At 49.2% G+C, this 14,574-nt stretch overlaps 1 non-coding gene across 1 annotated transcript; it reads left to right on the top strand.

The window, feature by feature from the left end:
• Nucleotides 1–13,728: 13,728 nt before the first annotated feature.
• On the top strand, nt 13,729–13,801 carry TRNAV-AAC. Its single transcript has one exon. It is a non-coding gene; the product is annotated as a tRNA-Val (tRNA).
• The last annotated feature ends 773 nt before the right edge of the window (nt 13,802–14,574 follow it).

Below are 14,574 nucleotides of genomic sequence, written 5' to 3'. Positions count from 1 at the left end.
GCTGGCTAAGGCGTCTGTCTAGTTAAACAGAAAATCTTGGGTTCAACTCCCAGTGGTGCTTTAGTGTATGTCGTTTGTTTCCTCTACTTATCATTTCCAATGTCTTTCTCGGAAACGGAAGAGACCTGTGTTGGCAATCCAAGTAATTGCTTGTTAAAGAGAAGGCTTCTTTGCAGAGAATTGGAAAGAATCAAATCACCAGCCTGGAGTTAACGAAAAGGCTATTGCGTTGGCAAGGAGGTTGTCTTGGCAGTAATTGCTGTGATATGAGAGCCTGTGTCTTTTTTCTTTTTTTCTTTGTTGTTAATTAAAATATCGGATCCAGTAGAAAATACCGTTATACAAAGCAAAATGAAATCACAGACAGAAGTGCCATTAAAAATACAAAAAAAAGGGATAATGCAATTGCTAGTAATGCACACTTACCGGGCCAATCCTGTGTACTGAGTACCCGTTAAGGGCCCTGTGTGCTTAAGAGAAACCTGGAGGAACTGATACAGTCCCTGAACACAAAACTCAACTGTTGCCAGTTGAAAACCCCTTCTTACCTAGAAACAAAGACCAGCAAGAGGAAATCAAGGCCCAACCTGGTCCCAGAGCTCAGCTCACGCCCACCTCCACTCTGCTACTGACTCACTTTTTTTCCCACCACGGCCAGCTCAAGGGGCTCAAGGGACAGCCCTGTCATATGCCTGCATGCACAGGGATTTTGTTGTCCTGCCAACCATTCACCAACAGGCAGATTGAGGCCTGTTAGTACAGCACCTGCAGCCATCTGATAAAGTCCCCAGGGAACTCCATAGTGTTTGAGCACTTGCCAGAAATAGTTTAGGTTGACTCAGTCAAAGGCCTTGGATTGATCCAGAGCCAACAAGTGACCTTCCCACTGCTTCTGGTGTGCACATTCGCAGACCTCCCGCACGCTGCATAAGGAGTCTGTGACTGTCCTCACACTGCATTGGATGGGCTACAATGCACCAGTCGGTCTGCTATCTCTCCCAGCCTCCTCTCGAGTGTATGGGCCAAGATCTTGTCGTCGGTATTAATCAGAGCAATGGGTCTCCACTTTTGGATGTCAGTCAGGTCTCCCATCTTGGCCAGCAATACCAGGATAGCATCGTATTGTGATGGACCCAGTGTCTAGTGGTGCAGGGAGCTGTTGAAGACGTTAATCAACGCTGGTGTCAGATGCTCCAGCAGTTCCCAGTAGAGCTCTGGGGGAAGGCCGTCCTGGCCAGGAGATGTGCCGGTCCTCAAGGACAAAATTGCTTCCCTCACCTCACGTTCCTACATGGGCTCCAAGAAACTCGCCTGGTCGTCTCCTGACAGCAGCTGTCAGCAATCTCCAGATAAGGAGAGAAACTGCTCCTGCACCTGCTGAGCAATATCCCGGCCCTGGAACAGCTCCCCATTATAGGCCTCTATGATGGCCAGCATTCTAATGTGGTCCTGCACTACCGGATCCGTGGGTCCCGCCCTGAGTCCCTGCATCCTCCTGCTTTGTGTCTGTTCTCTGCAGGCTGCAAAAATGTCCGTGGAGGCCACCCCTCCCTTCACTCGGTGGTCCCACTCAAATCGGGCCCACTGCAGCCTCATCTCCTGGAACTTGCCTAGCTGTCGCTTGATACAGTCGCACCATCACACGTTGACTACCTCACCTGTCTGGATGGTCTTGTAGAAATCCCACAGGCAATGCTGCAGGACTTGGCAGCGTTGGTATTCTTTAATGTTGAGGTGTTTGCCGGGCTGCTGGAACAAAGGCGCCAACTCCTCCTTCACTGACTCCCACCAATCCCCCTGCTTGACATAGAACCCTCTGATGCTTTCCCGTTCTGCCAACACTGCCAGGCCTCACCACCCTCCCCCTTTATCTTGCAAGCTGTGGCTGTTCAGCTTCCAATATCCTCTGCTATGGGCCAGGATATTGCCCACATTGAGACACATGGTGAGTGCTGCATGATTGGAACAGTCCATTGGTGCTACCCTGCACTGGGCTGTCGACGTGCTCTTTCACAAAAATCCACGCAATGCAACTCCTGGCCTATCCCCACAGAAAGGTGTACCCCATTTGCAGATGGTGTGAGCTTGGATCAGAGGAATAGGAGGCTACTGCCCGCCTGCTGCTGGTTCCACTATGGAGAAACACGTCCTCTAAATCGACCTCGCTACAGACCTGTGCCAGATAGTGCTCATCATAAAAGAGTTTCCTCTGATAGTCGGGAAAACAGGACCAGCGGTCCTCAGGCTGGCTGACACAATTAAAATCCCGCCCAGAAAAACACCAAACACCATGAGGTCCAGAGGAAGGGAGCCAGTTCCTTCCAGAGATCTCTCCTTTCACACCTTTACTGGGGACCATACACACTCATATAGCGATCAACAGTCCTTCCAGCACAAAGTCCACCAATAATGCCCTCACTGATTTCAGCCGAAACAGTGGCCAACCTTACAGCAGTGTCGGCCACAGCAGTGAGACTCCCCTTTGGTTCGGTCCGTATGGAGGAGAAAGTACCACAGGGTGAGACAGGACAATTTTAGGGAGGTTCCTCTGAAGGTGAGCAACTGTCCCCATATCTTACTGACAAGAGCCTTAAAGTATTTGCAAATGGCACGGGTCCCCTTTAAGTACCGAGATGTGGGGGTTGGGCACGGTGGGCTTTGAAGCCTTTTACACTCTACTCTTGTGTTTTTCGATTTTCAGTAGGTGGCTGAGCTGGAGGGCAGGTCAGGCGCTAGGGGAATGGAAGGGCAACCACAAAGAATGCAACCGACTCCGGATCATGGGATACACTGTGCCGAATTAATGCCATAGCATTGTATCCCCTTTGGCAGAGCTGCCATGAGGAGCATCTTCAGTGACAAAGGCAGTTCCCCATAATAGTGGCTAACCGGGTTTCTGTGGCCCTTAAACGGCTGGCCGTGGTGGAAAAACATGGAGAGTCAGCAGCAGAATGGAGGTGGGCATGGGCTGGTCTCTGGGACGTGGATGGGCCTTGATTCCGTCCTGCTGGTCTCTGATTGAGGGCAGGGAAAGGGTCTTACTGCAGCAAGTGGGAGCAATTGTGTTTCATGTTCAGGCACTGGTATCAGTTCCTCTAGGTTTCTCGTAAGCACATAGGGACATTAGCAGGTGCTCTCAATGAAGGATTGGCCCAGATACCATAATGTGATGGGGTTTGAATTTTCCTTTTTTTTTTTTTTTTTTGGTATTTCCAATGGCATTTCTGTCTGTGATTTCGTTTTTGCTTTATATAACCATGTTTTCTCCTGGATCTGATCTTTAACTGAAAGAAGAAGAAGGTCTCAGGGAAGCAGATGGAGGAGCAGGCTGGGGCTAGGGCTGATAAAGACAGCAAGAGTATCAAGTTTTCTGTATTGTTTCTGGCCTTCTTTTTCTTGACTAGTTTCTCTTCTGCACCAAACTTGCCCCTTTCCTACATGAGCTGGGCTAGCTCAGTTGGTAGAGCATCAGGCTTTTAATCTGAAGGCCCAGGGTTCAAGTCCCTGGTCAGGTGAAAAAGGGATGTTTTCCCTCAAGAGGCATCTCTTTGGTACCCTCCCTGACATTACATTTTTTCTTTTCAGGACTTGGGATTTCCTAGGAAGGGCCATTTACTGCCAGGGACCAAAGGGGCAACTTCCTTGCATACTCACTTGCCTCACAGTCTGGAGGAAGAAAGGCCTCTGGGTCTACAGCAAACCGCTGCATGCTGACTTGTTGAGTAAATACAGGACTGGCCAGAGGCCATAGAGGCCTTGAGCAAGGGAGGGAAAAATTGTCCACCCAGGCTCTTCCACACTGGAAGTCAGCAGAACACAAGCTGACCCCCGCCTGCCCTATGGGGTAAGGGCCATCACGCAGGGCTTTGAATCCTGAAATCTAAGTTCAAGTCTCAGGGGGTCCCTTGGTTGCCAGCTAACCATACTGGGATTTCCAAAGCTTTGTCTTCCTCTCCCAAATGACTTGGGAGCCTGTCTTTTGCCCGCTAGCTGTCGTGACTTGAGCGCAAGAGTGGATCCAGAAGGCTGGCCGTGCCTGGAGTCCTGTAGATAGGGATGCGAGCTGCATTTCCTCTTAGTCCTGAAGCTGGGCTGCAGCCTGACCTAGGAGGCAGGCCTATTGGTTGACCTACTGGCCCAAAGTCACTAGGGCAGCATTGGTGTTCCCCAGGAATGCTGAAGGGCGGGCCTGAGGGAGGCTTAATACTCCTCCTTATCAGTCAGGGTGGAAGAGGAGGGCTGCAAGAGTGGGCAGGTTGAGGAGCTGGGCCTTCTAGCATTCGGTTGGGGATGGGGTGGGTAAAGCGAACTGGGAGAAGCAGTTGCTGGCCTGTGAAGAACGGTTCGGCCGGTGGCGTAATTGGACCTTGTCATTAGCCTACAAAGTTGTGATGCTCAAGCCCTACCTTTTGGCCACGGGCAATTTCCTCAGCTATGTATTTCGCCCTGCTCCACGACTGCTGCTGAGACCAAACACGATGGCCTTCCACTTCTTGTGGGGCAATAGGATGTCCCTACCTAGTCAGGGGAAGTGTGGCTTTTCTGCTGTATTAGAAAAGGGGTCGGGCCTGGTGGGCTTTGAAGACTTTTATGGCTCTACTTTTTTGTTTTTCAATTTTCAGCGGGTGGCTGAGCTGGAGGTCAGGTCAGGCCCGAGGGGAATGGCGGGGCAACCACAAAGAATGCAACAGACTTTTCAGATATGGCCGTATTTTTTTAGACCCCACTGGGTGCAGCACTAGGTATGGGATGGCCGATGTTGGTAGAAAGGGGAGGAGATTAGGAAGCCCCCCCCTCTAGTGTTCTTCTACTCCCACCTTACATCCTACAGGATTTTCAGTGGGTGGCTAGGTTGAAGGTCCTTACAGGATGGTTTCATCTGCAACAGTGGCCGCCCTCATAGCAGCGGAGGCCACAGCAGTGAGGCCCCCCCCTTCGGCTCAGTCTGAACAGAGGTCAGTGTACCACTGGGTGAGACAGGCCAATTTTAGGGAGCTTCCTCTGAAGGTGAGCAACTGTCCCCAGAACTTACTAACAGGAGCTTTAAAGTATTTGCAAATGTGCACAGCCGGCATGTGCAGAGCACAGGCTGCCCTGGGGCACTGTGTCAGGCTCTGGCACTGCTTGAGACAATGGACCACCTTCAGACACCAGGTAACTCAAGCTCTAAGGTACGAATGGGCTGAGAAAGCAAGTCAAGCTGAGCAAGGCAGGCAAAAATTCATCTTGCCTTCGTGGGCACTCACAATGATGCCCTTTTTGTGTGCCATGGCTGACAAAAACATCCCACACAGAGAAGCAGTGGGCCAAAAAAATGCCCATCAGATGCTGGAGTAGCTAAGTTGGGAGAGCGTTAGACTGAAAATCTAGAGATCCCTGGCTTTGGCATACTCTTTGTGTGCAGCGGTGGGCTGTTTTCTAGAAGCGTAGCAGTACCTTTACCCACCACAAGTCCCTCATTTTGGGGTCCCCAGCAAGAAAAGACAGAGTTGAAATATGCACCGAGTTGGCCCACTTGACCTGTCTTTCTTCTCTTGGTCTTTCTCATCAAGGGGAAAAAAAAGAAGCTCTCCTTCAAGCTGGAGTCAGAAGGGCGATGTAAGGATGACTTCCTGAGTGCTGGCTCAAGTCTTTTGCTCTACCAGCTGACCTATCGAAGGGCTGCCACCACTTTCTCCAGGTTCGCCCATCAGTGTGTTCAGAATGGAGAGGGGTAACTAGTGGTGTTCTCCAATGGTTAGTCCTAGGACAAATCCTATTCAACTTATTCATAAATGATCTGGAGAAAGGGGTAAACAGTGAGGTGGCAAAGTTTGCAGATGATATTAAACTGCTCAAGGTAGTTAAGACCAATGCAGACTGTGAAGAACTTCAAAGAGATCTCACAAAACTAAGTGATTGGGCAACAAAATGGCAAATGAAATGTAACGTGGATAAATGTAAAGTAATGCACATTGGAAAAAATAACCCCAACTATACATACAATATGATGGGGGCTAATTTAGCTACAACTAATCAGGAAAGAGATCTTGGAGTCATCATGGATAGTTCTCTGAAGATGACCATGCAGTGTGCAGCGGCAGTCAAAAAAGCAAACAGGATGTTAGGAATCATTAAAAAAGGATAGAGAATAAGATGGAGAATATCTTATTGCCCTTATATAAATCCATGGTACACCCACATCTTGAATACTGCATACAGATGTGGTCTCCTCATTTCAAAAAAGATATACTGGTATTAGAAAAGGTTCAGAGAAGGGCAACTAAAATGATTAGGGTACCATATGAGGAGAGATTAACGAGACTAGGACTTTTCAGCTTGGAAAAGAGGAGACTAAGGGGGGATATGATAAAGGTATATAAAATAATGAGTGGTGTGGAGAAAGTGAAGAAGGAAAAGTTCTTCCCATAATATAAGAACTACGGGCCAGCAAATGCAGTCAAATGCAGCATGCTGTCAACATGTCGAACTCCTTGCCTGAGGAGGTTGTGAAGGCTAGGACTATAACAGGGTTTAAAAGAAAACTAGATAAATTAATAGGTTTCAGAGTGGTAGCCGTGTTAGTCTGTATCAGCAAAAAGAACGATGAGTACTTGTGGCACCTTAGAGACTAACAGATTTATTTGAGAAACAACTCTGACATCATAATCAAAAAGACTGACAAAGGAGGTGCTGTCATCATCATGAATAGGTCGGAATATGAATGAGAGGCTGCTAGGCAGCTCTCTAACACCACATTCTATAAGCTATTACCCTCTGATCCCACTGAGGGTTACCAAAAGAAACTACACCATCAGCTCAAGAAACTCCCTGAAAAAGAACAAGAAGAAATCTGCACAGACACACCCCTAGAATCTCGACCAGGGGTATTCTATTTGCTACCCAAGATCCATAAACCTGGAAATTCTGGACACCCCATCATCTCAGGCATTGGCACCCTGACAGCAGGATTGTCTGGCTATGTAGACTCCCTCCTCAGGCCCTATGCTACCAGCACTCCTAGCTATCTACGAGACACCACTGACTTCCTGAGGAAACTGCAATCCATTGGTGATCTTCCAGAAAACACCATCCTGGCCACTATGGATGTAGAAGCCTCTACAACAACATTCCACACAAAGATGGACTACATGCCATCAGGAACAGTATCCCCGATAATGTCACGGCAAACCTGGTGGCTGAACTTTGTGACTTTGTCCTCACCCATAACTATTTCACATTTGGGGAAAATATATACCTTCAAGTTAGCGGCACTGCTATGGGCCCCATAGTATGCAAACATTATTATGGCTGACTTAGAACAATGCTTCCTCAGCTCTTGTCCCCTAACGCCCCTACTGTACTTGTGCTACACTGATGACGTCTTCATCATCTGGACCCATGGAAAAGAAGCCCTTGAGGAATTCCACCATGATGTCAACAATTTCCATCCCACCATCAACCTCAGCCTGGACCAGTCCACACAAGAGATCCACTTCCTGGACCCTACAGTGCTATTAAGCGATGGTCACATAAACACCACCCTTTACCAGAAACTTTCTTACCGCTATACTTTGCTATGCCTCCAGCTTTAACCAGAGAACACCACACGATCCATTGTCTACAGCCAAGCTCTAAGATACAACCGCATTTGCTCCAACCCCTCAGACAGAGACAAACACCTACAAGATCTCTATCAAGCATTCTTACAACTACAATACCCACCTGCTGAAGTGAAGAAGCAGATTGACAGAGCCAGAAGAGTACCCAGAAGTCACCTAACACAGGACAGGCCCAACAAAGAAAGTAAAAGAATGCCACTAGCCGTCACTTTCAGCCTCCAACTAAAACCTCTCCAGCGCATCATCAAGGATCTACAACCTCTCCTGAAGGACGATCCCTCACTCTCACAGATCTTGGGAGACAGGCCAGTCCTTGCTTACAGATAGCCCCCCAACCTGAAGTAAATACTTACCAGCAACCACACACCACACAAGAAAAACACTAACCCAGGAACCTATCCTTGCAACAAAGCCCGTTGCCAACTCTGTCCACATATCTATTCAGGGGACACCATCATAGGATCTAAATCACATCAGCCACACTATGAGAGGCTCGTTCACCTGCACATCTACCAATGTGATATATGCCATCATGTGCCAGCAATGCCCCTCTGCCATGTACATTGGCCAAACCAGACAGTCTCTACGTAAAAGAATAAATGGACACAAATCAAACGTCAAGAATTATAACATTCAAAAACCAGTCAGAGAACACTTCAATCTCCCTGGTCACTCGATTACAAACCTAAAGGTCACAGTATTACAACAAAAAAACTTCAGAAACAGACTCCAACAAGAGACTGCTGAATTGGAATTAATTTGCAACCTGGACACCATTAAATTAGGCTTGAATAAAGACTGGGAGTGGATGGGTCATTACACAAAGTAAAAGTATTTCCCCATGTTTATTTTCCCCTCTATTGTTACTCACACCTTCTTGTCAACTGTTGGAAATGGGCCATCCTGATTATCACCACAAAAGTTTTTTTTTCTCCTGCTGATAATAGCTCATCTTAACTGATCATTCTCGTTATGATGTGTATGGCAACACCCATTTTTTTCATGTTCTCTGTGTATATATATATCTTCCTACTCTATTTTCCACTGCATGCATCCAATGAAGTGAGTTTTAGCTCACAAAAGCTTATGCTCAAATAAATTTGTTAGGGTATGTCTACACTACGAAATTAGGTCAAATTTATAGAAGCCGGTTTTATAGAAATCGGTTTTATACAGTCGATTATGTGTGTCCCCACAGAAAATGCTCTAAGTGCTTTAAGTCGGTGGACCGCGTCCACAGTACCGAGGCTAGCATCGACTTCCGGAGCGTTGCACTGTGGGTAGCTATCCCACAGTTCCCACAGTCTCCGCCGCCATTGGAATTCTGGGTTGATATCCCAATGCCTGATGATGCAAAAACAGTGTCGCGTGGGGTAATGGGTACATGTCGTCAGGCCCCTCCCCCTCCATCAGAGCAATGGCAGACAATCAATTTGCGCCTTTTTACCTGGGTTACCTGTGCAGACAACATACCACGGCAAGCATGGAGCCCGCTCAGCTCAGCTCACCGTCACCATATGTCATCTGGGTGCCGGCAGACGTGGTACTGCATTGCTACACAGCAGCAGCTAATTGCCTTTTGGCAGTAGACGGTGCAGTATGACTTGTAACCGTCATCAGCTATCTGGGTGCTGGCAGACGTGGGGCTGCATTGCTACAAAGCAGCAGCTCCTTGCCTTTTGGCAGTAGATGGTGTATTATGACTGGTATACATCGCGGTCGTATTCCTCAGTGAGTTTGATCAGAGGCACCTGTGCAGACATGTTTTGTCTCCTGGAGACTCAGTCCTGCCGGCAGTCCTATTGAACCGTCTTGACGATGATGGCTAGCAGTCGTAATACAGCATCTTCTGCCAAGCACCCAGAAGATGCCGATGGCTATCAGTCATGCTGCACCGTCTGCTGCTAGCTTAAGATGTAAAAAATAGATGGACCGATTTGTTCTGTATTCATTTGCTTCCCCCTCCCTCCGTGAAATCAACAGCCTGCTAAACCCAGGGTTTTGAGTTCAATCTTGGGGGGGGGGGGCATTCTGTGTGAAAGTTGTTTGTGTTTCTCCCTGATGCACAGCCACCTTTGTTGATTTTAATTCCCTGTACCTGTACACCATGTCATCACTCGCCCCTCCCTCCCTCCATCAGACAATAGTTTCGTGCCTTTTTTCAGCACAGATGCCATAGCACTGGGATCATGGAGCCCGCTCAGATCACTGCGGCAATTATGAGCACTATGAACACCACGCGCATTGTCCTGGAGTATATGCAGAGACAGAACATGCCAAAGCAAAACCAGGTGAGGAGGCGATTGCAGCGATTGCAGCGCAGCGACGAGAGTGATGAGGAAATTGACATGGACATAGACCTCTCACAAAGTACAGGCCCCAGCAATGTGCAAATCATGGTGTTACTGGGGCAGGTTCATGCCGTGGAACGCCGATTCTGGGCCCGGGAAACAAGCACAGACTGGTGGGACCGCATCGTGTTGCAGGTGTGGGACGATTCCCAGTGGCTGCGAAACTTTCGCATGCGTAAGGGCACTTTCATGGAACTTACGGAACCCATATCCCTATCTTGTCACCGGAGCACCAAGCCACTGAGTACATAAACCGCAAGGGGTACTTTTCAATGCTGCTGCAAGCCCTGGTGGATCACAAGGGATGTTTCACTAACATCAACGTGGGATGGCCGGGAAAAGTACATGATGCTCGTGTCTTCAGGAACTCTGGTCTGTTTCAAAAGCTGGAGGAAGGGACTTTCTTCCCGGACCAGAAAATAACCGTTGGGGATGTTGAAATGCCTATTGTTATCCTTGGGCACCCAGCCTACCCCTTAATGCCATGGCTCATGAAGCCATACACAGGCAGCCTGGACAGTAGTCAGGACCTGTTCAGCTATAGGCTGAGCAAGTGCCGAATGGTGGTGGAATGTGCATTTGGACGTTTAAAAGCATGCTGGCGCAGTTTACTGACTCAGATAGACCTCAGCGAAGCCAATATTCCAATTGTTATTGCTGCTTGCTGTGCGCTCCACAATGTCTGTGAGAGTAAGGGGGAGACATTTATGGCGGGGTGGGAGGTTGAGGCAAATCGCCTGGCCGCTGATTACACGCAGCCAGACACCAGGGCGGTTAGAAGAGTACAGCAGGGCGCGGTGCGCATCAGAGAAGCTTTGAAAACCAGTTTTGTGACTGGCCAGGCTACGGTGTGAAACTTCTGTTTGTTTCTCCTTGATGAACCCTCCGCCCCGCCCCCCCGGTTCACTCTACTTCCCTGTAAACTAACCACCCTCCAATCCCCCCTTCGAGCACCGCTTGCAGAGGCAATAAAGTCATTGTTACTTCAGATTCATGCATTCTTTATTAATTCATCACACAACTAGGGGGATCACTGCCAAGGTAGCCCGGGAGGGGTCGGGGAAGAGGGAAGGAAAAGGACACACTGCAGTTTAAAACTTTAAAACTTTAACACTTATTGAATGCCAGCCTTCTGATGCTCGGGCAATCATCTGGGGTGGAGTGACTGGGTGGCCGGAGGCCCCCCCACCGCGTTCTTGGGCATCTTGGTGAGGAGGCTATGGAACTTGGGGAGGAGGGCTGTTGGTTACACAGGGGCTGTAGCGGCGGACTGTGCTCCTGCTGCCTTTCCTGCAGCTCAACCATATGCTGGAGCATATCAGTTTGATACTCCAGCAGCCAGAGCATCGATTCTTGCCTTCTGTCAGCAAGCTGACGCCACCTATCCTCTTCAGCCTGTCACTTGCTCTCTTCAGCCCGTGATTCAGCCCACCACCTCTCCTCTCGTTCATATTGTGCTTTTTTCCACTCTGACATTGACTGCCTCCACTCATTCTGCTGTGCTCTGTCAGCGTGGGAGGACATCTGGAGCTCCAAGAATATATCATACCGAGTCCACCGTTTTCTCCTTCTAATCTTCACTAACCTCTGTGAAGGAGAAACATTTGCAGCTGGTGGAGGAGAAGGGAGAGGTGGTTAAAAAAGATATATTTTAGAGAACAATGGGTACACTCTTTCACGTTAAATTTTGCTGTTCACATCACACAGCACATGTGCTTTCGTTACAAGGTCGCATTTTTCCTCTTATATTGAGCGCCTTCCGGTTTGGTGTGAGAGATCACTCATGCAGTGCCAGGCAACAGATTTTGGCTTTCAGGCAGCCATGGTAAGCCACAGTCTTTTGGCTTTTTTAACCTTCATAACATGTGGGAATGGTTTCAAACAGCAGCGCCCTCATTTCCCATACCAAGGACCCATTGGGTTGGCCATTTAAAATGGGTTTGCAATGTAAAAGGAGGGGCTGCGGTTTCCGGGTTAACATGCAGCACAAACCCAACTACCCCCCCCCACACCCAATTCTCGGGGATGATCACTTCACCCCTCCCCCCTACCGCGTGCCTAACAGCGGGGAACATTTCTGTTCAGCCGAGCAGGAACGGGCACCTCTGAATGTCCCCTTAATAAAATCACCCCATTTCAACTAGGTGACCGTGAATGATATCACTCTCCTGAGGATAACAAAGAGAGATAAGGAATGGATGTTGTCTGCATGCCAGCAAACACCGGGACCATACGCTGCCATGCTTTGTTATGCAATGATTCCAGACTACGTGCTACTGGCCTGGCATGGTAAAGTGTCCTACCATGGCGGACGGGATAAGGCAGCCCTCCCCAGAAACCTTTTGCAAAGGCTTTGGGAGTACATGAAGGAGAGCTTTCTGGAGATGCCCCTGGAGGATTTCCGCTCCATCCCCATACACGTTAACAGACTTTTCCAGTAGCTGTACTGGCCACGATTGCCAGGGCAAATTAATCATTAATCATTAAACACGCTTGCTTTTAAACCATGTGTAATATTTACAAAGGTACACTCACCAGGGGTCCCTTGTGTGCCCTCAGGGTCTGGGAGCACGCCTTGGGTGAGTTCGGGGGTTACTGGTTCCAGGTCTAGGGTGATAAACATATCCTGGCTGTTGGGGAAACTGGGTTCTCCGCTTCCTTGCTGTGAGCTATCTTCATTGTCTTCATCATCATCTTCCTCGTACCCCGAACCCGCTTCCCTGTTGCGTGATTCTCCATTGATGGAGTCAAAGCACACGGTTGGGGTAGTGGTTGCTGCACCCCCTAGCATGGCATGCAGCTCCGCGTAGAAGCGGCATGTTTGCGGATCTGCCCCAGACCTTCCGTTTGCCTCTCTGGCTTTGTGGTAGGCTTGCCTTAGCTCCTTAATTTTCATGCAGCACTGCTGTGCGTCCCTGTTATGGCCTCTGTCCTTAATGGCCTTTGAGACTTTTTCTAATATTTTGCCATTTCGTTTACTGCTATGGAGTTCAGCTAGCACTGATTCATCTCCCCATATGGCGAGCAGATCCCGAACCTCCCGTTCTGTCCATGCTGGAGCTCTTTTGAGATCCTGGGACTCCATCATGGTTACCTGTGCTGATGAGCTCTGCGTGGTCACCTGTGCTCTCCATGCTAGGCAAACAGGAAATGAGATTCAAAAGTTCGTGGGGCTTTTCCTGTCTACCTGGTCAGTGCATCTGAGTTGAGAGTGCTGTCCAGAGCGGTCACAATGAAGCACTGTGGGATAGCTTCCAGAGGCCAATAACGTCGAATTTAGTCCACACTACCCCAAATCCGACCCGCAAAGGCCGATTTTAGCGCTAATCCTCTCGTCAGCGGTGGAGTAAAGAAACCCGTTTAAAGGGCCCTTTAAGTAAAAAAAAAGGGCTTCGTCGTGTGGACGTGTCCAGGCTTAATTCGACTTAACGCTGCTAAATTCGACCTAAACTCGTAGTGTAGAACAGGCCTTAATCTCTAAGTAGCCACAAGTACTCCTTGTTCTTTTTGCAGATAAATTAATGGAGGTTAAGTCCATTAATGGCTATTAGCCAGGATGGGTACAGATAGTATCCCTAGCCTCTGTTTCTCAGAGGGTGGAGATGGATGGCAGGAGAGAGATCACTTGATCATTACCTGTTAGGTTCACTCCCTCTGGGGCACCTGGCATTGGCCACTGTTGGCAGACAGGATACTGGGCTGGATGGACCTTTGGACTGACCCAGTATGGCCATTCTTATGTTCTTATAAAGGGAGAGGCAAAGCACTGCAACAGAGTTTCTGTAGTGTAGTGGTTATCACATTTGCCTAACACGCAAAAGGTCCCTGGTTTGAAACCAGGCAAAAACATGATGGTTTACTTTTCCCAGCTGTCCCACAAGGCATTCCTACTGCTGCCACTGGCCTGTCACTGCGATATCTCCAACCCCTGCATGACAGAGGGTGGTGAAAAGAGCTGAGAAAAAGCCTTGGCATCAGCAAGGGAAAGCTAGAGGATCTAGGCCAGTCACCTTTTGAAGCCTTGTGGCTTGGCCTCCTCTGCCCTGGGAGTTTTGCCTACAGAGGCCGGCTCTTACTGCTGGCCTCCTTTGTGTGACTTGCCAAAGGAGGAAGTGAGGCAGGAATGGGGCAAAAGAGGAAAGTCATGCTGAGGAAGGCAGGGCAGAAGTTAAGCACCTCAGTGTGGCTAAGTGGGGTTAGTAGAGCGCCACCACTCATTCTGCAAAGCCTGGGGAGGTGCTGTTGGCTGCTGGGAGGTAGAATCCTGTGCCTGCCTCTTGGCTTACCAGGGATGGCTACTTGCAGCCCAGGAGAAGAAGGATGGTTCTGGGTGAAAGGAAGACAAGCAAAGCTATGGGAGGAAATTTGGGTGCGGGGTGCAGGCTCTGCGCTGGGGGAGGGGGTTGGTGTGCAGGAGGGATGGCGCTTACCCCGGGCAGTGCAGCTCTCAAAGTGACCGGTACACACAACCCTTCGGCAGCAGCTCCTAGGTGGGTGGGGCCAGGGGGTCTCAGTGGGCTGCTGTCTGCAGACGCTACCCCCAGAGCTCCCATTGGCTTCAGTTTCTGCCCAATGGGAGCTGCGGAGTTGGTACTTGGGGCAGGGGCAGCGCATGGAGACAC

Source organism: Terrapene carolina, unplaced genomic scaffold (genome assembly GCF_002925995.2).
Source record: "Terrapene carolina triunguis isolate 2854851 unplaced genomic scaffold, T_m_triunguis-2.0 Scaffold570, whole genome shotgun sequence".
In the NCBI taxonomy this organism is placed as follows: domain Eukaryota; kingdom Metazoa; phylum Chordata; order Testudines; family Emydidae; genus Terrapene; species Terrapene triunguis.
Note: the sequence above shows the minus strand (reverse complement) of the source record. Positions and strands in the feature narration are given on the sequence as shown.